We start from the raw sequence: 22,318 nt of genomic DNA, 5'->3' as shown, positions 1-22,318 counted from the left end.
CACAACCTTGAGATTAAGAGTCTCATGCTCTACCATCTGAGCTATCCTAGAATTTAGAGTTAGAAGTCTATCCAACCCTCCTGGTCCTTTCCAGTTCTACAATTCTATGATTATAAATTTTCCCAAGGTTGAGGAGGTAGTTTTTGCCTACATTTGGATGCTGTTGGATACAGTGAGACCCATGGCAGTGACACACAGAGAGAAGAGTGCACAGCTAAAAAAACTCACAAATTACATTTAAAAATCACACTTTTGGGGGGTTTCTTTGAATTCCCAGGTAGCACCAGTGTGTTTCAAACTTTTGTGCAAATAAGTAGCTAGGGACTACTTCTCCCAAAGAATCATGTGAACCATAGTTTGTTAGGTGTCCTGAGAAATATAGCTCTGTGGGGGGGACGGACTACAATTCTTGGCAGAGGGAGTTGTGTGTTTGAAATGTGTGTTGGATATGTTTGAAATGTGTGGTGTGGTTCTGCTCTCATCAGTTTATTGCATTTCCTGAGTAACAGATCCAGTTCTGAATCTACAATTAGAATTTCACAGTGCAATCTGAACCATGTCTACTCAAAAGTCAAGGCCTGTTGAATTAAATGGGGTTTACTCTTGGGTAAGTGGGGCTCGGATTGCAGCCCAAGTTGCTAATTTGCACTGATCAACTGATTAAAGGCTGCAGCTTGACTCTGCATCCAACTTCCTTCCTCTTTATTTTTATTAACAAGGGGGGGGGGGAGGACACCCACCACCACCACAACCTTAATTAGGAACCTTGTGCTGTGACTACTGACATTCTTTGTAACTAGAGATTTGGCAGGATTAGACCCAAAGGAATTCTTATCCAAGCTTTATTAATGCTAGGCAGTGATGCAATCCAGCTGCAGTGCATTTTAAGACTTCTGCAAACATTTAATAAAAGAGAACCCCACCAATGTTCTGCTCCCCACCAAACCGCTGCTGTTATTATTAGCCTGTTCATTAGAACACCATACAAACCCACCGCAAGCCTCTTCTATTTATTCCTTCCCCTCCTCCTCTGCTCCAGACACCATTGTCCCCAGGTTTAACAAACCCTCCAATTAATTACATTTCCATCGGAGTGACAGCCCGCCAAAATGTTTGAAATAAACACGGAACAATTGCGATGCAGTGATATAGGCCGAAGAACAAAGCGTCCAGAGGGGGGGTGGAGCAGAATGAAAATGAGGGATTGTAAATTTTGATGGGAGAAAGAGAGGAATGAGGGAGGGGAGGGGGGAGGGCAGACCAGAGAGTGCATTTGGGATGCAGCCTGTGAAAAGGGGACAGTGGAACAAGACAATCTGTCGGAATCCATAGAGAATGAATTCAGAGCATAAATAAGTCCTGGCACTGTCAATTTATTTAAGCTCCCATCTGCTGCTAAAGCAACACTTGTGGGGAAGACACTTGCTTTGCATGCAGCAAGGTTCCAGGTTCCATCACTGGCGTCTCCAGGTAGGGTTGTGAAAGACTCCAGTCTGAAACCTTGCAAGCCAGTGTAGACAATGCTGAGGTCAATGGACCAATGGTCTGATTTGCTACGAGGCAGGGTTCTATGTATGTTGAAATTTTCCAGTGGGGAAGGGCTGCAGCTCAGTAGCAGAACACCTGCTTGGAATGCAGAAAGTCCCCAAGTTGAATTCCTGGCATGCACTCTACGTGGGGCTACTTTTGAAGGTGACCCGGAAACTGCAATTAATCCAGAATGCGGCAGCTAGACTGGTGACTGGGAGTGGCCGCTGGGACCACATAACACCAGTCCTGAGAGATCTGCATTGGCTTCCAGTATGTTTCTGAGCATAATTCAAAGTGTTGGTGCTGACCTTTAAAGCCCTAAATGGCCTCGGTTCAGTATACCTGAAGGAGCGTCTCCACCCCCATCGTTCAGTCCGGACACTGAGGTCCAGCATCGAGGGCCTTCTGGCAGTTCCCTCATTGTGAGAATTGAGCTTACAGGGAACCAGACAGAGGGCCTTCTCGGTAGTGGCGCCCGCCCTGTGGAACGCCCTCCCTTCAGATGTGAAGGAAATAAACAGCTATCTTATCTTTAAGAGACATCTGAAGGCAGCCCTGTTCAGGGAAGTTTATAATATTTAATGCTGTACTGTTTTTAACACTTGATTAGGAGCTGCCCATAGTGGCTGGGGAAACTCAGCCAGATGAGCGGGGTATAAATAATAAGTTGTTGTTGTTGTTGTTGTTGTTGTTATTACCAGGAAAAACTGAGGATAGACTCCTGACTGGAGCTGTCAGTCAGTGTAGGCCAACCAGTTTTGGAGCACAACTCTCATCAGCCTTGGCCAGTGTGCAGCAGGCAGGGATGATGGGAGTTGCAGTCCAACAATATCCAGAGGGTACCTGGTTGAAGAAGGCTGCTGTAGCTGATACGGAGCTAGGTGGAGCGATGGTCTGGCTCAGTGCAAGGTAGGTTCCTTCCTCTGTTCCGCTGGTCATTAGAAGAGCATCTGCTTTGCCTGCAGAAGATCCCAGGTGTATCCTTGACATCTTCAGGTGGGTCGGGGGGAAAGACGCCTGCCAGACACCCTCCGAAGCTGCTGCTGGTCAGTGAAGAAAATGCTGGGCTAGATGGAGCAATGGTCTGACTCAGGTCACACCCACAGGTCTTAACTGTCATGCCCCCCCCAAAGAATCCTGGGAACTGTAGTTTGTTAAGGGTGCTGGGAATGGGAGGTCCGTGAAGTCAGCAATGATAACAAACTGCAGTTCCCAGGATTCATGGTGGGCAACCATGACTGCTAAAGGTGGCATAAGAGGGCTTTAAAGGTATGGTGTGGATGTGACCAATGCTGTTATGCTGGTTTTGAGCTTGGGGAGTGATTCAGAGACCCAAGCACACCTGATGCACAGATAGAGAAAAATCACTGCAGCCACAATAAGGAGGAGGAACTGGTGTATCACACAGAGACTGCCAGGCAACCTCTTCTGTGCATAGGAGCATTTGGCTTATATGCACAGAGCTGGAGCACATAGAATCATAGAATTGTGGAGTTGGAAGGGACCTCGAGGGTCATCTAGTCCAACCCCCTGTAGTGCAGGAATCTCAGCTAAAGCATCCATGACAGATGGCTATCCAACCTCTAAAAACATCCAAGGAAGGAGAGTCCACAACTCCTGGAGGGAGACCATTCCACTGAAAGCCACCTTCCAGGTCATTGGCCCATGTAGGTCAGCATTCCCTGTAGTGCCTGTCCAGGGTTTTCTGCAGGGGTCTTCTGCAGTCCTAACTGGAGATGCCAAGAGCTGAACTTGGCAGTGTGTGCCTACGAAAGAGGTGCTCTGCCATTGGATGGTGGCCCTTCCCAAGGACAAACAGCCCCTCTCCCTCCTTCCATTGACAAGCCTTTGAGGTTGCTCGCTTGAAGGAAAAGTACTTTTCACAGAGGGCTTTGTTAACCAACACCAAAAAGAAATATTTCAATATATAAATGCATGATAAAAAATTTTTTAAAGTGGGGAATTTGGTACTAAAAGAGCCAGATGGAGGACTATGGAAGATGTGGCATGAAAGCGTTGGAGCGCATTCTGGAATGCAAATGCACATTTGGTGGTAAAAGGGAACAAGGGGCACGTGAACCCAAACGGAGAAGTTTTATTGTGGATCATGGGTTTTGTAGTTTTAAGGAAGCCTGGGCAGTCTCTTTTGCATCACAGGTTTTGTAGTTTTAAGGAGGCCTGAGCCATCTGTTTTGCATCATGGAGCCGTACGCAATTCTCGCACATCTTCATTATTGAATTATTTTATTTCTCATGGCACTGGGTTTGGTTTTGGATTCAGGCTATGTCTAGCAATCTGGGCTTCTCCTTTTTTTGCCAGAGACAGAGATTCAGCTCTCTCTTTTTTCCAGAGTGAGAGATGTCGATGGTTCGTGGTGGTCTCTGGGTCACTAAGGTGCTCAGAGAAAGGCGGGTGTGCTTTGCAGAGGAGAACAAGCGGTGGAGTTATTCACCCTTCACGTACTGCACACCCTGGACAAAACACCGTCATATTTGTGCGGTTCTTTGGATGCCTTTGGAGGGGAAGCATCCAAGACTGCTTGCGAGCAGGAAAGCAGCCAGGGCTCATTACCATAAAATGAGGGGAGATAAACGAAAAGGCGGCAGAGAGGAGGGGGGGATAGAGGGCAGGAGACACAAAGTTGGGAGGCCCAATTGTCCTGCCCCCATCAATCACAGCTCCCGCCAGAATTGTGCTTAGGAGAGAAGCAGCAAGTTTGCAAAAGGAGGGAGAAAGAGAAAGATCTGGGATTCTAGGCAGTTCGCTGGAGATTAAAGGGCTAGCCGACCCCTGCTCTCCTTTGTTCTGCAAATACTCATAAATCTGGTAGGCTGAAATAAGAGGCAGAGCAAGGCATCTACCAGTCTCCCATCTCTTCTGAGCTGCATTTCAAGGGGTGGGGAGTAGTGCAGTGTTGTGTTGGTAAATTCTGAAAAACAGCAGGCACTCTTCATCACAAGGCCCCAGCCACAACTTTTTCCTTTACTAGAAATAATTTTGTATTAATAGTGTTTTTTTTAAATATGCCCACACAAACCCAGAATATTTAACTAGACACACACATACCCAATATTATGATATAAGATTGTGCAGAGCCCAAGGTGGGGTTATATTGACCTTGGACTTGGGAAACCAGGGTTCAGTGCCCCACTTGGCCATGAAGCATGGGTATGTGTGTGTGTGGCTTGCGCCAGTCACAATCCCTCTGCCTAAAGTCCTCAGGTTTGTTGTGAGGCTAAAATAAGGAGGGCGGAGGACCATGTCCACTACCTGGAAGAAAGATGGGATGTAAATGGATAGAAGTAAGTGATATCTCTTGCACATAAAAACAGCTGGTAGAGTAGACAGTTCCAATTAAGAAGAGCCTGGCTGCTGGATCAGACCAATGGCCCATTTAGTCCAGCATCCTGTTTTTATAGTGGCCAACCAGAGACAGCCCTGGTTGCAAAGACAGAATGGATGCTTCCCTGAACATAAAAATGCAAGAAGAACCAGACAAATTAGCATTAATTCCAGAAGTGTATGCTCAATTCTGACCAAACTAAGCCTATGGATGTATATTTTGCTCTAGGAGGCTCAGTTTGGTCAGAATCAAGTATACAGTTCTAGATTAAGCCCCATAGAGGCCCCTAGGCAGTCTAAATCTTGGGGGGGGGCTTGCAAATCATCTAATACGTTTTTGATTTTACCAACCAACAATTTTAATTAACCAGTTTTATTACACAATATTATTTTGATCCATTGTCGTGAGGCCCCTAAAAGGAGTGGAGCCCATAGGCACCGTGGTGCCTACTCTGCCTATTTAGTAATCGAGCGTTGCAAGTATACACTTCAAAATGTCTTCAAAAGTCTCCTGTCTCCAGCCAGTCTGAGCAGAGTTTGTGTCCACATTTAGGCAACTTGCACAGGATCCAGAATTCATAAATGGGGTGGAATCCTCTAGGCATCCCTCGCTGTGATCTATTGGAAATCACTCAGAGATTTACTGGTAGAGCCTGATCCATCTTCTGTTAGGGAGAGTGGAGAAACTCTATTCAGTTCGCATTTAAAAGGGAACTTACCTAATTTGCATTTTCCAAAATAATACGTGGAACTCAATCCTTCAAAATTCGCACTTCTCCAGATTTGGAATGCAGTTCTCCTGCCAAGTAATGTGTGCTAAAATGCATAAACTGGGGCGAAGTGTGCATTAAAAATGCCTATATTGGTGGAGATAGCATTCAAAACATATTTAGGAACTATCACATACAGAAACGTCTTTATATTAGGAACAATTGCATATGAAAGTGTGTATATTAGGGTAAATTCACACTAAAACTCTGTTGAATTTTCACGAGGGGATACAACACACACTCCAGCCCCCATATATTCAAGCCAATGTGGAAATATGGAGAATGGGGGTTAAGGGTGGGAGGGGGAGGGGGAATTAGAAAGTGAAATTGGCATATTCGTCCATTCTTAGCCTCCCGGTCATCAGTGGCATAATTTCTTCTCTTGGCTCTATTCACTTTCATGATCTTCATTATCTCAGCTCTGGAGGCTCCCTGCAGTGGGGCACTGAGACGGTGGGGGGTCAGAGTTCAAAAGTCAGGGGTCCCAGGGTTGGAAGCAACACAAGGAGAGGGGCCATCATAGCAGCCTCCTCCCAGCTGGTTATCATAAATGACTGTTAGTCTTGCCTAAGATCAAAGCCCGCCATCTTCATAAGGGGTGGAGGGATGTCAGCAGGAAACACTGCCCTCCCCCACCCCAAAACCCCAGTTCCTTTCACTGCCCTGGGGCCAGGCCTGCCACATCTGCACAGTTATGTGCTCTGCTACCCCTTTGTGGGAATAATGTATGATGCCTTTCAAATGGCAGGATAATTGTGCTTTAAAAAGTATTTACATGTTCCACAGATTTTGCCTTTCAGAGTCTGAATCCCCTGGACAGCTGGCTTAACGTAAGGTTGCCAACTGATTGGGAAGGGGCCCAGTTTGTTTCTGCTCCTTTAAAAAGGCAGGGGTGGGAAGAAGGTACACCAGGATTTGGGGTGGGTGAATCTTGTCAGTCTGTTTTTCCTTTTTCCGGTCTTAAATTCAGTTCTCCACAACAGGTTTTGTTTCAGTCCTAAAATGTTTTGCATTTTAGTATACACTCCTAGTATACACATTTTGGTAAAATTCCCCTAATATAATGCATTTCTGTATGTCGTTTTCACTAATAAATTACTGTATGAGGATATTTTACAGCGGTAAATGCCCTTTTGGACACATTCCATGGCTGAAGAACTATACAGTCGTACTTTGGTTGTCAAACGCCCTGGAACTCAGTTGTTTTGGCTCCCGAATGCCGCAAACCTGGAAGTGATTGGTCTGGTTTGCGATTGTGGTTTTGGAACCTGAACGTCTGATAGGGCTTCTGCTGCTTCTGATTGGCTGTGCCAAAAGGTTTTCAAAACTTTTGCAAGTCAAACGGGCTTCCGGAACGGATTCAGTTTGACTTCCAAGGTACGACTGTACTGCAAAATTCAGGGAAGTATATTCTATGTTCTTTTCTCCCTTTTTGGTGAGCTGCTTTGAGACCCAGATGATGTGCAAAGCAGGGTATTAATTTTTTTTAAAAAACCTTAAATCTATAGCTCCACCCACTTTTCTCTCTGGTCCTGCCCACAACTGGCATGTGACCCACTTCTGAAAGGAAGCCAAGGAGATTCCTCAGATTTGACTTTGGTGCTCTCGTCACTTACATGATTACATGGCACTGCTGAATAACCACCTCTTATGATATGCTCATATGTGGTAGCCTGTGCAGATTTAAAAGCCAGGAGGGTACTTGCTCTTCTGGAAAATATATACTGTATCAGACACTTCACCAGCCTGGTATTCCCCACCAACTTCTACCTGACCTAGCCAGCATTGTCTGGGCCGGCAGGAAGTTGTAGCCCAAAACAGCTGGAGCACACCTGCTTGGCAAAGTGCCTGATGTTGTCTATTGTTACAGCTGATGTGGTGTATTGTTATAGTATATTGTTATTGGTGGGGAGTCAGTATGGATCGTTTGCAGCCCTCAGAAACATTTGACACCCCTAGTGGCCCCTGCACTGCTTTCCCAAAGTAAGGAGGTGCTGGGCTTTGCAAAGGAGGTGTGATGGCTGTGACAGGGTCCTAGAGTCCTCCCACCTCCTTCCCAAAGCCTAGTTAGCACTTTTCCAAATAAACACACATAATTACAGTATTAAAAACTTACGGAAATTCAGCAGGAAGTGAGGGGACATGCACTAATTGGAAATGAGGGAGTATGACTACCCTGAAACCTGCAAAACAAATGGTATTGAAAATGCGAGAGCATAACTGCTCCACTACCATCAAGAGCATAAATTCACAAATGAAAAGGGCACCTGAATGGGTAAGTGTGGCTGGGACTGCATAATAAATGTTCCATCATCAGCAGAGGAAGGCCAGTCTGTTCTAGGGTTGGTTCTTGGAGATTTACAAGCCCCTGAGTGCTGATTTCTGGCATGCTGCCTCCTTTCAAACTCCAGGAATGCCCAGCAGACCTGGCTTGTTTCCGGCATAGCAAAGCTTACTTAACTATGTTGACAAGCTGTTCCTAATTGGCTTCCAACCCTTTGCACCTCGTTAAGATGAAGTGGGGGAATCTCACACCACATGGGCAACTGTTGCTAGGCCTGGGGGTGAAGCTCACAGGTATGTGATGAGCTGAAACACACACACACAACCCAAACTAGGATGGATCAGATTGCTAGAAGGCAAAGATAAGAAACAGCCAGCCAGCCGGGTGTGACTGCTGGACTATGATCTGGGAGTCCAGGGTTCAAATCCCCACTCAGCTGTGAAGCACACTTAGAGCCAGTCACTCACTCTCAGCCCCATCTACTTTGCAATAGTTAATATAACTTAGAGTGCTGAGACCAGGTGAGCTGGGGGCCTGCTGAGTCTGCTGTCTCCATGCTTGCATACCCTCCAGCATTCCTCTGATGAAAATAGGGACATTTCTCACTCCCCCATTCCCCTCTCAAACATTTCCTATCAGAGAAAGGTTGAGTGCCGCCACACACACCCCAACAGGACACAGCACACATGCCCTGCATTTTGATCCCACCCTTTTCTTAAAGGAGCTCTCTTCCTCCTCATAGGTCAGTTAGGTTGAGAGGCCCACAATCGCCCAGTGAGCTTCATAGCCAGTGTGGATTCGAACCCTTGTCTCCTGGTTCTAGTCGGACATTCTAACCACTAAACCACACTAGCGCTACATTGAAAGATCTTCATGGCGTGTGGCTTGTCAATCTCCAGCGTCTGTCCAAGAATGGGATGGGGATCTTTCCGCACCTTCTCATTCACACCCCAACGTGCCAAACGCTTGCGGCAGGCCTGCCTCGAGCCTGCGCCTCCTCCGCCTTGAGCTCTCCATCCGGTCTGAATGAGATCAGACACATCTGTAGAGCCTAGAGAGTGGAATGCTCAAACAATGAGGGCATTGCTTTCCCCTGGATTAGAGACTCGGCCACCTTCTCACCTACAGAGAAACATCTGCTCCCCGGCTCTTGTGAATGCTGCATTATATATACCCCACAAAGCCATATTCTTGGCATGCAGGCACTTCGTTCCGCTGAGGGCAGAAGAGGCCCTCTTGCTTGTCTCCAGTCTGCAAACAGATGTTGCCTTCTTGGAGTTACTTGGTGGCCCATTCAGCATCAGCTGCCTGGAGCTTTTGCATTTCCTTGCTGGTGAACCCAAAGTCTCCAGCTGTCCAGGCTCCTTCTAAAAGGCCTCCTCAATCTGATCATGGCATAACGAACCGTCTCCAACATGACTGGATATTGATTGGGCTTCAATGGGTAGGAATGGGGAAAACTTTTCAGTTTCTCATTTTTTCCAGTCTTCAGATCTCCACAACCGTTAGCAAATTCTGGTTTATTGTTATTATCATTTGATATTCTTTATTGAAAAATAAAAGGTACATAATTACAAGTGCACAGAGTGAAACTAGTACCAATGTAGAAAACAAAACAACCAAAAAAGAAATAAAAAGGGGGGGAAGGAATGTTGTTGTAATTAACCAGACCTTAAACTAATAAAAGTTCACTAATGTTTAAGTGCAGCTTTTCCCCACTATAAATATTATTCTATGCGGTTTTGCCTAATATGCACAGTTTTGCAAGGATATTTTCCCCAAAATACAGCATTTTAATATGTATCCTGATTCAGAGGTCCTCAGCAGGAGGTGCTGCCTGCCTAGGTTGGCACAAGAGAAGATCAGTGACGAAAGCAGGAAATGTGGACCAAATAATCAGGGGACTCAGCTACACAGCTGCAAATAAAATGTTTTAAGTAGAGTGCAGTATACAAAGGTGACACTAGATGGCGACAGTGAGCTATGGCAATTCCAATGTATTTTTCAAAACGTTTTTTTAAAAAGCATTGGCACGCCGTTTTTTTTTTAATGTGTGTGTGGATTCCACCCTGGTTAAGAATGCAGAAATGTAAGAAGAGCCTAGGCCTAGATCGGGCCAGAAGTCCATCAACGTCAAAATCCTACTCTCACAGTGGCCAGCTATAGACCAATGGGAATCCCACAAGCAGGACCTGCACACAACAGCATTATCCCCACCTGTGATTGCCGTTATCTGGTATTCAGAGACTGTACTGCCACCGACAGTGGAGGGAAAATACAGTATAGCCCTCTGGGAGCTATGAAGCATGCTATAAATACTCGCAGAATCATAGAATTGAAGACTTGGAAGGGACCCCAAGGGTCATCTCTTGTAGATTCGAATCCCTTGCCTCAGGTCCTACCCCCTGGAGCAGCAAAAAGCAAGCTTGCTCCATCTTCCATGTGTACTTGACAAACAAGAACAGTGGTACCTCGGAAGTCGAACGCCTTGCGAGTCAAACATTTTGTCTCCCGAATGCCGCAAACCCAGAAGTGTGTGTTCTGGTTCATGAACTATTTTTGGAAGCTGAACGTCCAAATCGGAAACTGTGCTTTGGTTTCTGAATGTTTTGGAAGTCAAACGGACTTCCAGAATGGATTCTGTTGGACTTCCGAGGTACAACTGTATACATTTCCTACAAAAGAGACATGAAAATTGGTCTTCTCTTCTCCAGGCTAAACATACCCAACTCCCTCAATCATTCTTCATAAGGCTCGGTTTCAGACCCCCGATCATCTTGGTCACCCTCCTCTGCACATGTTGCCACTTGCCAATATCCTCCTTCAACTGGACACAGGGCTTCAGGTGGGTTCTGATTAAGGCAGAATAGAGCAGTACATACTATGGCTTATCCTTGATCAGGACAAGTAAGTCTATGCTAAACAAAAGCCCAGAAAACCTTTTGCTTTCAACTCTGCCAGTTAAAGTGGGCCTTTCCTGGTGTTAATCACCAGTTAATGATGCAGCCTTAGAAATAGTCAGTCTGGGAAGTGGGTGGGTGGGGGGTTGTTTTGCCACCCTGGATGTGAGCAAGCAAGGGTGTTTCAAGGGTGTAAGGAAGGAGCAAGTCCCCCCTGTGAAGTGACCTGAGAGTTCGTGCCCTGAGACAGTCTCCCAGTGCCAAAACAGAGAAGAAAGATCTTCCTGCTGAGAAAAGTGGAGCATGGGGTGTGGATAATGGTAATTTTCTCTCCTCCGCACACCCCCATCCTGCCTCTCAGTCCAGCCAGAGGTGGATTCATGCCTCATTCATCACAGCTGTCAACAACACCACCTCTTGAGAACTGGGCTGTGTTAACCCTTGCCTTGCCACCCAGCAGGAAATTTAGAAGGGAGGGAAGCTCTGTCCGTATGCGTCCTACGTTATCCAGGAAAGTCCTCTATTTGAAGGAATCCTCTATATTTCAGAGAGGAAGAATCCCAAGAAAGGAGAGTGGGGTGGGGCTTTAACATTGTCCATTGTTACCTATCACGCAAGTCACCTGGCCAAAGTCCTTCCCATTGCATTTCTGTTTAAATTATAGCACTTCTAAATTAGCATCTACACCTTGGAATTACCGTATACAATTTTAATGCAGATTTTTGTTCCCTTTCTTGGAAATGCAATGCCTTTATCCCTCCCAGCAAGACACCCCATATCATAGCATATGTTACAATTCTGTTCAGTTAACTGAAATGGAAAATGATTGCTCTGTGGATTTATTTGTTTTATTACATTTCTATCTCACCTTTCCTCCAAGGTGGCATGCAGTGTTTTCCTCCTTCATGCTGTTTAAACTTCACAACAGCCCTGTGTGGTAGGCTAGGTTGAGACTGTGACTGGCCAAGTAGGGATTTGAATCCCAGTCTCCCAGGGATTTGTCTGACCCTCTAACTGCTGCACTGTACTGTCTCCCCTGCCTAATCTGATATGAAATATTACTTCTAATATTTGAGATTGTTCAGCCTGGGGTCATGCAGGCGTTAGACCATGTGGCCTCTTTACCCTGACCTTTGTGGGTTTTTTTTAATAAATATTTTATTAAGTTTCACAATAAGAAAAACATACAAAGACAAAGAAAATACAAAGTCACAGAAAACAATACAATACAAAAATGCAAACATTAAACACATCAAAAGAAAAAAGAAAAAAGAGATAAAAACACATATATTAACAAAAAACAAAAATTTCCCTCTTTCTTAATTCTCATCTTCAATTAGCTTATTTTCCCGACTTCCTCACATCTCCCATTCTTGTATCCCTTTTTAGAAATTAATTCAGCAAATTCATATCCTATCTCTTTACCCTGACCTTTGACACCTGAAATGTGTGTTTTCAGGGCACACCCTATTCCTGTGACTGCAACCAGTTTTAAATGTTTTTAATTTTGAATCTTATATTGTTGTAAATGCCTTAGCACCTGCTGGGGAAGGGCCGGGTGATAAATTTTATAACAATAAATATAAATGTGCACATCACCAAAAAAAAGAACAGGCAGGGGATATAGCCATGCATTAAAACGTGAATAACTACTTTCAACTATAGATGCAAATTTCAGAAGGATGACTTGAATTTAAAGAGAAGAGGGACAAATCCTGTGTGCCTGCTGTCCAAGTTCTTTAACTCAGGCTTTGACCAGGCAGCCTTTCAAAGTGGGGATGCCTTCAAATAGAGGACTGTCCCCTGACTGCCCTTCAGGCGGAGGTCTGCCTGCTGTAAAGTAGGACACATTTGGCCACCTGACTTTGAGGTTTCTTGTCACTGTTTCTAGTGTAATATAATTGGGATGTTGGTGGCACTGTAGTCTAAACCACTGAGCCTCTTGGGCTTGCTGATCTGAAGGTCGACGGTTTGAATCCCCACGACGAGGTGAGCTCCCGTTGCTCTGTCCCAGCTCCTGCCAACCTAGCAGTTCAAAAGCACGCCAGTGCAAGTAGATAAATAGGTACCGCTGTGGCGGGAAAGTGTGCTCTGGTTTCCTTCACAGTGTTCCGTTGCACCAGAAGCGCTTTAGTTATGCGGGTCACATGACCCGGAAAGCTGTCTGTGGACAAACGCCATCTCTCTCGGCCTGAAAGCAAGATAAGCGCTGCACCCCATAGTCGCCTTTGACTAGACTTCACCACCCAGGGGTCCTTTACCTTACCTTTCTACCTAATCGGGAAGGGGAAGGCAAATTAAACAGAATTTATATTCTTCCCAAGTCCTCTTCTCAGTATTTCATTGGTGTTCATGTTCTTTTTTTAAAAAAAACTTCAAACTTTTGCAAAGCACACTTACACCTCTCAGCAGCCCTGTTTGGGCTTCATTTTTTCCACCTCTTGCATTTGCTATTAGAGAGAACCTAAGAGCATAATGGATGCAGGTGGTGCTGTGGGTTAAACCACAGAGCCTAGGACTTGCCGATCAGAAGGTCGGCGGTTTGATTCCCCGTGACGGGGTGAGCTCCCGTTGCTCGGCCCCTGCTCCTGCCAACCTAGCAGTTTGAAAGCACATCAAAGGGCAAGTAGATAAATAGGTACCGCTCCGGCGGGAAGGTAAACGGCGTTTCCGTGCGTTGCTCTGGTTCACCAGAAGCGGCTTAGTCATGCTGGCCACATGACCCGGAACCTGTACGCCGGCTCCCTCGGCCAATAAAGCGAGATGAGCGCCGCAACCCCAGAGTTGTCTGCTACTGGACCTAATGGTCAGGGGTCCCTTTACCTTTAAGAGCATAATATGGGCCCTGCTGGCTCAGGCCAAAGCTTCATAGGTCAGGGGCTGAGCATCTGATTTGCACGCAGCAGGTCTCAGGTTCATCTCCTGGTAGGGCTGGGAGAGACTCCTGCCTTGAATCCTGGAGACCCACCGCCTATCAGTGTAGACAATGCTGAGCTAGATGGACCAGTGGTCTGACTCAGTATAAGGCAGCTTCCTATGTTCCTAGTCCACATGCTGTTCTCACAGTGGCTTCAAGCAGCTGGTATTCAGATGCATGCTGCCTCCAGCAGTGGATGTGGCCATCATTGTTAGTGGCCACTGAAAGGCATCTCCTACCTGAATATGCCTAATCCTCTTTTTTGAAGCCACCCAAGATGCCGGCCCTCACTGCCTCTTGTGGGAACTAATTCCATAGTTTAACTTCAGGCTGTGTGAAGTAGTCCTTTCTTTTGTTTGTCCTGATCTTCATTGGATGTCCCTGAGTTCTAGAATTATGATGAGAGAGGGAGCAGTCAGCAAAGGCCATTTAGTACCTCCGCTGTCACTGTGCTTGTCTTTCACCTCTTGCATTTCATGCTCTTTTGGCGCCACTGTTTGCATTTCCCCTCTCTATACTTCCCTGTGTGTTAGAGAGTTTGCACACATGCACAGCAACTGAGGACGCGACTTCATGCATACGTTGAGCTGGGCTTGAGACAACAGAAATGCATGCCATGGGCTTTTTCAGCATGGGCTTTTTCAGGGAGTATATAGACTCTCTTCTATTGGGAGGGGGAGGGGGACTTCTTTGGGCTGGGAGCAGGGAAATAGTCATGGTGGGGAGGAGGATGTGATTGCCAAGGGAAGTATGAGCCAGCAGCTGTTGCTGAAGTTATCCTTTCCCCGGGTTCTAAAGGACGCAGCAGGGGGTGCATATTGAATGGGAGAAGAGAGCTGGGCATTTGTGATTAAGACGGGGGGGGGGTGCATTTTGCAGAATGGGGGGGGGGAGCAGAGAAGGGGAAAAGGAAGATTTGTTGATAGGAGAGATAGGGAAGCATTCAGTCTGGTGACCAGCAAAAAGAAAGAGCTACGTTCTATAAAGCTATCCCGCTTTGCTTACAAAACATTAAGACAATTTTCTGATATGCCAAGAATACAGGTGACTTCTCTCTTGTACGTTTCACTTGTGATAATGTAGCCAACGACGTTCTTCTACTCAGAGTAGACCCATTGAAATGAGTGGGGCTAGCATGGGCTACAATTCAACAGTTTTCTCTCCTTGGTCTGTCCTGCAATAGATGTTTCCTAGGAACCAACCTGGCCTTGTAGGTCTCTCTCTGCAGAAGAAGGGTTTGCATGGTGTTTAAGACAGATTGAGTGAGGGACATCCACATGCCCAGACTATCCCTGTACCTTTACTTCTTCTTGTCTCCTTGTAGTTTAGACAGATATGGCTCAAGGTGGAGACATGGTAGAGGTGTATAAAATTATATATGGTCTAGAGCAGCCTTTCTCAACCTGTGGGTCCCCAGATGTTGTTGAACTACAACTCCCATCACCCCTAGCTAGCAAGGCCAGAGCTCAGGGATGGTGGGAGTTGTAGTCCAACAACATCTGGGGACCCACAGGTTGAGAACCGCTGGAAAGTGGATAGGGAGAAGTCCCGTCCCCCAAGTACTGGAACTCAAGGCCATCCAATGGAAGGTTCAGGGAAGATAAAGAAAAGTACCATATTTTTTGCTCTATAAGACTCACTTTTTCCCTCCTAAAAAGTAAGGGGAAATGTGTGTGCATCTTATGGAGTGAATCCATAAGCGCAGCTATCCCAGAAGCCAGAACAGCAAGAGGGATTGCTGCTTTCGCTGTGCAGCAATCGCTCTTGCTGTTCTGGCTTCTGGGATTCAGAATATTTTTTTCCTTGTTTTCGTCCTCCAAAAACTAGGTGCGTCTTATGGTCTGGTGCATCTTATAGAACGAAAAATATGGTACTTTTTCATGCAACTTACATAGAATCTGCTCCCACGTGATTTAGTGATGGTCACCAGTTTAGGTGACTTCAAAAGAGGATTTATGGAGGATGAGGCTGCTAGCTGTGCTTTCCCTCTACTGTCAGAGGCAGAATACCTCTGAATACCACTGGACCGGAATTACAAGTGTTGCTGTTGCATTCTGGGCCTGGTTGCATCCTTCCCCTTGCGGCATCTGATGGGCTACTGTGAGAACAGGTTGCTGCACTAGATGGGCCCCTGGCCTGATCCAGGAGGCCTCTGCTATGTTCTTAAAACTGTTCTTATATACGGACCAGCCACCATACGGACTTGGTAGATGGCAGCTTCCTGCGCCCCTAAAACTGCAGTCCCAGCTTCTTAAAATTGGCCTTGTTATGGCACACAACTCTTTGGAGAATGGCTATAGACAAGAGCTGTGTTTGGCAGCAAAGCCTCAGCCCCTTTTGTATACCCCTGAAGCCCTGGATGCCAGCCAGCGGCTCTCCTGTCAAAAGCTTCCGAAACATGGGCATCTTTGCCCCTACGGTGCTGGGCGGCTGCCTTGGTTTAACCGTTTCGGAGCTGTTGCGCCGCTCCTTCCAGCAAGCCAGCCTTTCTCGCTGCTTTCTTCTCTTTGTTCCCTTACTTCCACCCCGCACCCCGAGTTAAATTTATGAATCTCAACGAGCCTGGGAAAACACGCTCTCACCCTCCTCCCACCCCCCCCAACCCTCCCACCCCCATCTCCATCCCAGCCAACACATCTTCCTCTTTGAACGCTTCCACATTGCTGAGGAGTGAAGTAAGCAGCGAGGGATGGAGATGACAGTTCTAGGTTAGGTTAGCCCAGAAATTAGGAAAGTGGGGAGGGGGGGAGGGTCAGGGAGGAGAGGAGAGGAGGCAGCAAAACTGGAGGCTCCTGGCATCTTGCCTTTCCTGCTGGAATCTTAATTCAATTAAACGCCGTCTCACTTTGACTGGGCACAGAAGGGCATTTATTGCTAGGGAGATGGAATATGGTCCTTTGTCAATCTGCGCAGCTTCTGGGAGGGGTTATCTTGAAAGGAGCAGTAGATTCTCTCTCTCTCTCTCTCTCTCTCTCTCTCTCTCTTGCAAATGTGGGTTGATAAAATAGCCACTTGCTAGGCGCTTAGGGTGAGGAGGTGAGGAGAAAACAACGCTTCTCCTACAAATTCATGACTAGAACATGGGTAGGCAAACTAAGGCCTGGGGGCTGGATCTGGCCCAATCGCCTTCCAAATCCAGCCCGCAGATGGTCTGGGAATCAACGTGTTTTTACATGAGTAGAATGTGTCCTTTTATTTAAAATGCATCTCTGGGTTATTTGTGGGGCATAGGAATTCGTTCATTTTCCCCCTTCAAAATATAGTCCGCCCCCCCCACAAGGTCTGAGGGACAGTGGACTGGCCCCCCTGCTGAAAAAGTTTGCTGACCCCTGGACTAGAACAACACTGAGACCTGTAATCTTTTGGTGAAGTTGCTGTGAATCACAAGAGGTTAGATCATCATTGCACTCAGGTGCTGCTTTTAGGATTTCTGAAGACATCCGGTCAACCAGCAGGGCTCTTCTTGTGTTCTTATGGTGTAGTTCAGTGGTTGAGCAGCTACTGCCTTGCATGCAGAAGATCCCTGGCAACTCCAGGTAGAACTGGGAGAAACTCCCTGTCTGGAACTCTGGAGAGCTGCTGCCATCCTGTGTAGCCAATACTGATGTAGATAGACCAATGGACTTAGTCAACAAAAGGTAGCTTCCCATCTTCCTATTTTGCTGCAGTGTGGAGTGTCCCTGTTCAGTGTCCCAGGCAACCATGCCTTATTTCAGGATACTCCATTCCATTCCCTCCCCCTAGTTGTCTGGTTCCACTTCCCCCAACACATACTCTGTAGCCATTGGGCATGCAGAGTCCTCATTGGTCTGAGGGTGGGTTTTTTTTTGGGGGGGGGAGTCTTTTTTTTTTTTAGTCTATATCATGGGTCACACTATAAAAGCCTTCGAAAATTCAACAGAACCAAAATCACTATTAAAAGATCACCATAAAAGAGGCACCAGGATGGGTGCTAGCAGTGAGCCAATGAGTCTTTAACTGCCACCAAAAGTACCCCAAAGAAGATGTCAACCTCATTCCTATTCCAAGCATGCAAAAGTGAGAGCCATTATCACAGATGAAGGACACATTCCAGCTGAGGGAAAACACTCAAGGGGGGAGTAGCATGAAGAGCAGGGTCTAGGGACATTCCTGAGAACCGAATAGAGAAGCCACTGGTGGACCATATGCGGCTTCCTGGACCTGCTTTTCCTCAATCCTCTACCACATCCAAGTCCTACTGGAGCCTTTGGGAGGGTTCCTCACGATGCAAAGAGCAGGTGCAAGAAGAAGAAGAAGAGTTTGGATTTGATATCCCGCTTTATCACTACCCGAAGGAGTCTCAAACTGACTAACATTCTCCTTTCCCTTCCTCCCCCACAACAAACAGTCTGTGAGGTGAGTGAGGCTGAGAGACTTCAGAGAAGTGTGACTAGCCCAAGGTCACCCAGCAGCTGCATGTGGAGGAGCGGAGATGCGAACCCGGTTCACCAGGTTACGAGTCTAGCGCTCTTAACCACTACAAGAGAAGGCTTGATCACAGCAGGGTACAGAGAGTTTAAATCAGGGGTCAGCAAACTTTTTCAGCAGGGGGTCGGTCCACTGTCCCTCAGACCTTGTGGGGGCTGGACTACATTTTTTTTGGGGAAATGAACGAATTCCTATGCCCCACAAATAACCCAGAGATGCATTTTAAATAAAAGGACACATTCTACTCATGTAAAATCACCAGGCAGGCCCCACAAATAACCCAGAGGTGCATTTTAAATAAAAGGACACATTCTACTCATGTAAAAACACGCTGATTCCTGGACCATCCGTGGGCCGGATTGAGAAGGCAATTGGGCCGGATCCAGCCCCCAGGCCTTAGTTTGCCTACCCATGGTTTTAAATCCTCCTAATCCCCAAGTCTAGGTCCAGTTCTGCCTCCCCCATCTACTATTCACTCTTTAAAAAGCACACGCACATGCACACTCTCTCTCCCTCTCTTACAGTGACCGCATCTAAATGGTGTTGGGTCGTTTGGAACCTGTAGCCTGTCTCTAAATGGCATTCACAAACTGCTGTTCACGCAGGGCTGGGTTTAAATAAATATTTCCCGAGAGAAGGGATGGGACCCGTACTTTGTGGGCCTGACTCTGCAGAATGGGAAGCAGCAATCAATTGGGTGGAATTAATGGCCACGCTTTGGCAGGTTCCCGGTCACTTAATGAGCTGAGCTATGTGGTCATTTGGCTGGGATTTTTTTTTTTTTTTTTGCCTCTCTATTTCCTCTTGTTCAATTGCCTGGGCGGGGGAACCTGGCAGCTGAACTTTTGACTCCCTGCCTTGGCATACTTCCCCTTTAATTAATACTTCACTGTGACTATCAGGAAAAAGACTTGGGAAAACATCAAATTTGGAAAGGTGTACTCAAATAGGAGAAGCTGATGGGAGAGGTGGCCTGATCATGACACCTTAAAATTAGGCAGCAATCAGGGGAGAGAAAGAAGGAGAGTCAGAATTGACAGCCTGCCAGCCAAGCTAAATTCTCTCTCTCTCTCTCTCTCTCTCTCTCTCTCTCTCACACACACACACACACACACACTTTATATTCCAGTTTCTAAAATTGCTTAAAACAAACAATTCTCATATACCCCCCGAAACATTCCATGCACATGAAACGTAAATTATGAAGTCAAATACCAAGCAAGTTTGTATAATATTTTAGAGTTGATTGTGCCAGTTAAGTGTCTTCTATTCTCCTCCTAAACAGATCGTCCCAGAGTTTTCAAAAAAATAAAATCAATACAGCTATATACTAGATTTGCCTTGGAGTCTGATCCATTTAAAAGATGCAGAACTTTAAAAACAAAACAAAACCCAACAACAATAATAGATATTGTGCATTTAATTAAAAACCAAACTATGTAGTCCCCCCCTCCCCACTTTTTACTAGGTGGTTCTTCGTACATAGGATGCTATGTAAATAAATAACAGTGTAGTCCTATATGTTCCTACTCAGAAGGAAGCTGCATTGAGTTCAACGGGACTTACCGGTACTCCGAAGTGAGTATGTATAAGATTAAGCCTAAAATTAACAAACAAGCTTCAAGGAAAGAAATAAACACAGAGAGGACAGTAGGAGGTATAACAAAAGTTCTGGCGGGGCACACATGTATATTAAAAAAATTAAACAGATATAATCAATAAAAGATATAGATAGATATGTATCTTCTGCTGATTAATGTACTATTGAAGAGTATTCAAGTGGCTTTATGTATTTCCAATTAGCCATGTCCATTACATTTAGAACTAGTCATCATTTCATTATAAAATAATCATTAAATAAGGAAGCAGAAATTTCAATTGATTTGCTATAGCCTTTAAATTAATCTGCAATTAGCTGCAGCCTTTAACTGACATGAGATTGTCGCCATAGTTAATGTTTTCCAAATATTGTCACACCATTCTTGGATAGTAGGAGTCTTTTTTACTTTCTGTTTTGCTATTGAAAGGGGGTGACCAGTAGCCTTCTGATATGTGGTGTTGCTTCCTGATCCACATTACTGAAATCAACTTTGCAATCACCCCTCTGGAGGTGTTGCTGGTCAGTGTAGACGACATTGAGCTAGGTGGACCAATAGTCTGACTCAGTATAAGGCCATTTCCTTTGTTATTCCAAGTCAATATCCTAATGCTGCTCTACAAATCTATGGTGTGACTGCATTTCAAATGCTGTGTACCGTTCTGGTCGCCTCATCTCAAAAAGGATATTGTAGAGTTGGAAAAGGTTCAGAAAAGGATAGCCAAAATGATAACTAGGATGGAGTGACTCCCCTATGAATAAAGTTTGCAGCTTTCGGGACTTTTAAGTTTAGCGAAAAGCTGGTTAAGAGGTGACATGGCACAAGTTTATAAAATTATGTATGGCATGGGGAAAGGGGATAAAGAAAAGTTTATCTCTTTCATTTAACTCATGGATGTTCAATGAAGTTGAGTGTTGGAAGATTTGGAGCAGATTATTCTTTTGTTAATTATGCTGCTTGAAATGTGCATTTTATATTTGACTTCCTTTAGTCGTGCTCCCTTTTTAAGCGTTTATGATGGGGGGGGGGCAGTTAACTTTGCAGTGTTACACATGCATTCTGTAGTTAACCTGTTTTAGAAGGTTTTATTTTGCAATCTTTAAGATAATATTTTAGTTTCCTGTTAATGACATTGCTTTGAATATATACTTTGATTTCTTCAGTAAAGTTTTATTTATTTTCTGGCTTGTATTAGCTGATGTTTTAATGTTTTGTAAACCACTTTGGATTTTTTTGCAAAAAATATAATGAAATGAATAATGATAGAAGAGGAAGAAGAAGAAAGGATTTCTTTATGCAGTGCATAGTAAAACTACAGAACTCACTCCCACATGAGGGAGTGATGCCCACCAACTTGTATGGCTTTAAAAGAGGACTGGACAATTTCATGAAGGATAAAGCTATCCATGGCTACTAGACATAATGGAGGCAGCAAATGGTTCAGTTGTTGTTACTATATATTTACCCCAAAGAAATGAATATTTATTTAATGAATTAGATGTCTTCCTTGGTGTTTTCCATAAAGTCCCAGTATGGCTTACACGATAAAACAAAGAACACAGTTACAGCCATAAAAGAACAACAACAAGAAAGCACGCAAAAGGATAGGAGAATAAGAAGCGGCTGCCAAGGTCCCGTCTAATCCAGTACCCTGTTCTTCCCACCTCCAGAAGAAACCTGAGATTTTCAGGTGCCTTCGGAGGGACCGTGATGCCTACAGCAGTTCCTTTCGAGATCCCTTTCTTCCTGTCACCAGGAGCAGAAATAAACAGCCCGCCTTCGATGCAGCAACAGGCCTGGGGCTCATTCATCTCCAGTAAAGCATGGACTAAACCTCTGGCGTGTCTTCCTCGCCCAACCCTTCTGTTTGCCATGGCGAAGCTGCACAAAATCTCCATCTCTGCGTTGGGCCCAAGGCGAGGAGGTGGGTCCAGTGGGCCAGTGGGGTTCAGCTGTGACCCCAGAGTACCCAGCTGTTGTCAAGGGGTCTCTGCCACCCATGGGTGGCCTGGTACTTTCCTCACAGTTGGGAAGGGAAGGCATAGAGAAGGGGTTGGAGGGAAAGAAGCCTTGGCCGGAAGCTAGAGCAGAGGCAAAATGTGGGACCTGTGGGAATGTTCAGGGAGGCAGGAGAGGATATATTGTTGATTAATATCCTTCCTAACTTGCACTAGCAAGTTCTATAACTTAGCAGAGTTTTAACATTTCCCTTTTAAACGCACAACGGGTAGCTGGTTGCAAGCTTGTTTAAGCTTCTCAATATAGATTCCTAGTAAGATCCCTTTACAATGATACCTCGGGATGCAAACGGGATCTTTTCTCGAGCCCCGTTTGCATCCAGAAGCAAACGTAACTAGCAATGGCACGTCTGCGCATGCGCGCACCGCTTTTCGCCACTTCTGCGCATGCGCGTGATGTCATTTTGAGCGTCTGTGCATGCACGAGTGGTGAAACCCGGAAGTAACGTGCTCCATTACTTCCGGGTTGCCGTGGAACGCGCTCAACATGAAGCATATTCAACCCGAGG

General features: G+C 45.6%; 1 long non-coding RNA gene across 1 annotated transcript; it reads right to left on the bottom strand.

Moving 5' to 3' along the window:
• Positions 1-5,274: 5,274 nt before the first annotated feature.
• On the bottom strand, positions 5,275-22,021 carry LOC309518653. Its single transcript, XR_014213578.1, has 3 exons — positions 21,442-22,021; positions 7,760-7,826; positions 5,275-5,538 (listed from the first exon to the last, which is right to left on the bottom strand). It is a non-coding gene; the product is annotated as an uncharacterized lncRNA (long non-coding RNA).
• Between the last annotated feature and the right edge of the window lie 297 nt (positions 22,022-22,318).

Source organism: Podarcis vaucheri, assembly GCF_965113315.1.
Source record: "Podarcis vaucheri genome assembly, chromosome: 14".
Lineage (NCBI taxonomy): Eukaryota > Metazoa > Chordata > Lepidosauria > Squamata > Lacertidae > Podarcis > Podarcis vaucheri.
Note: the sequence above shows the minus strand (reverse complement) of the source record. Positions and strands in the feature narration are given on the sequence as shown.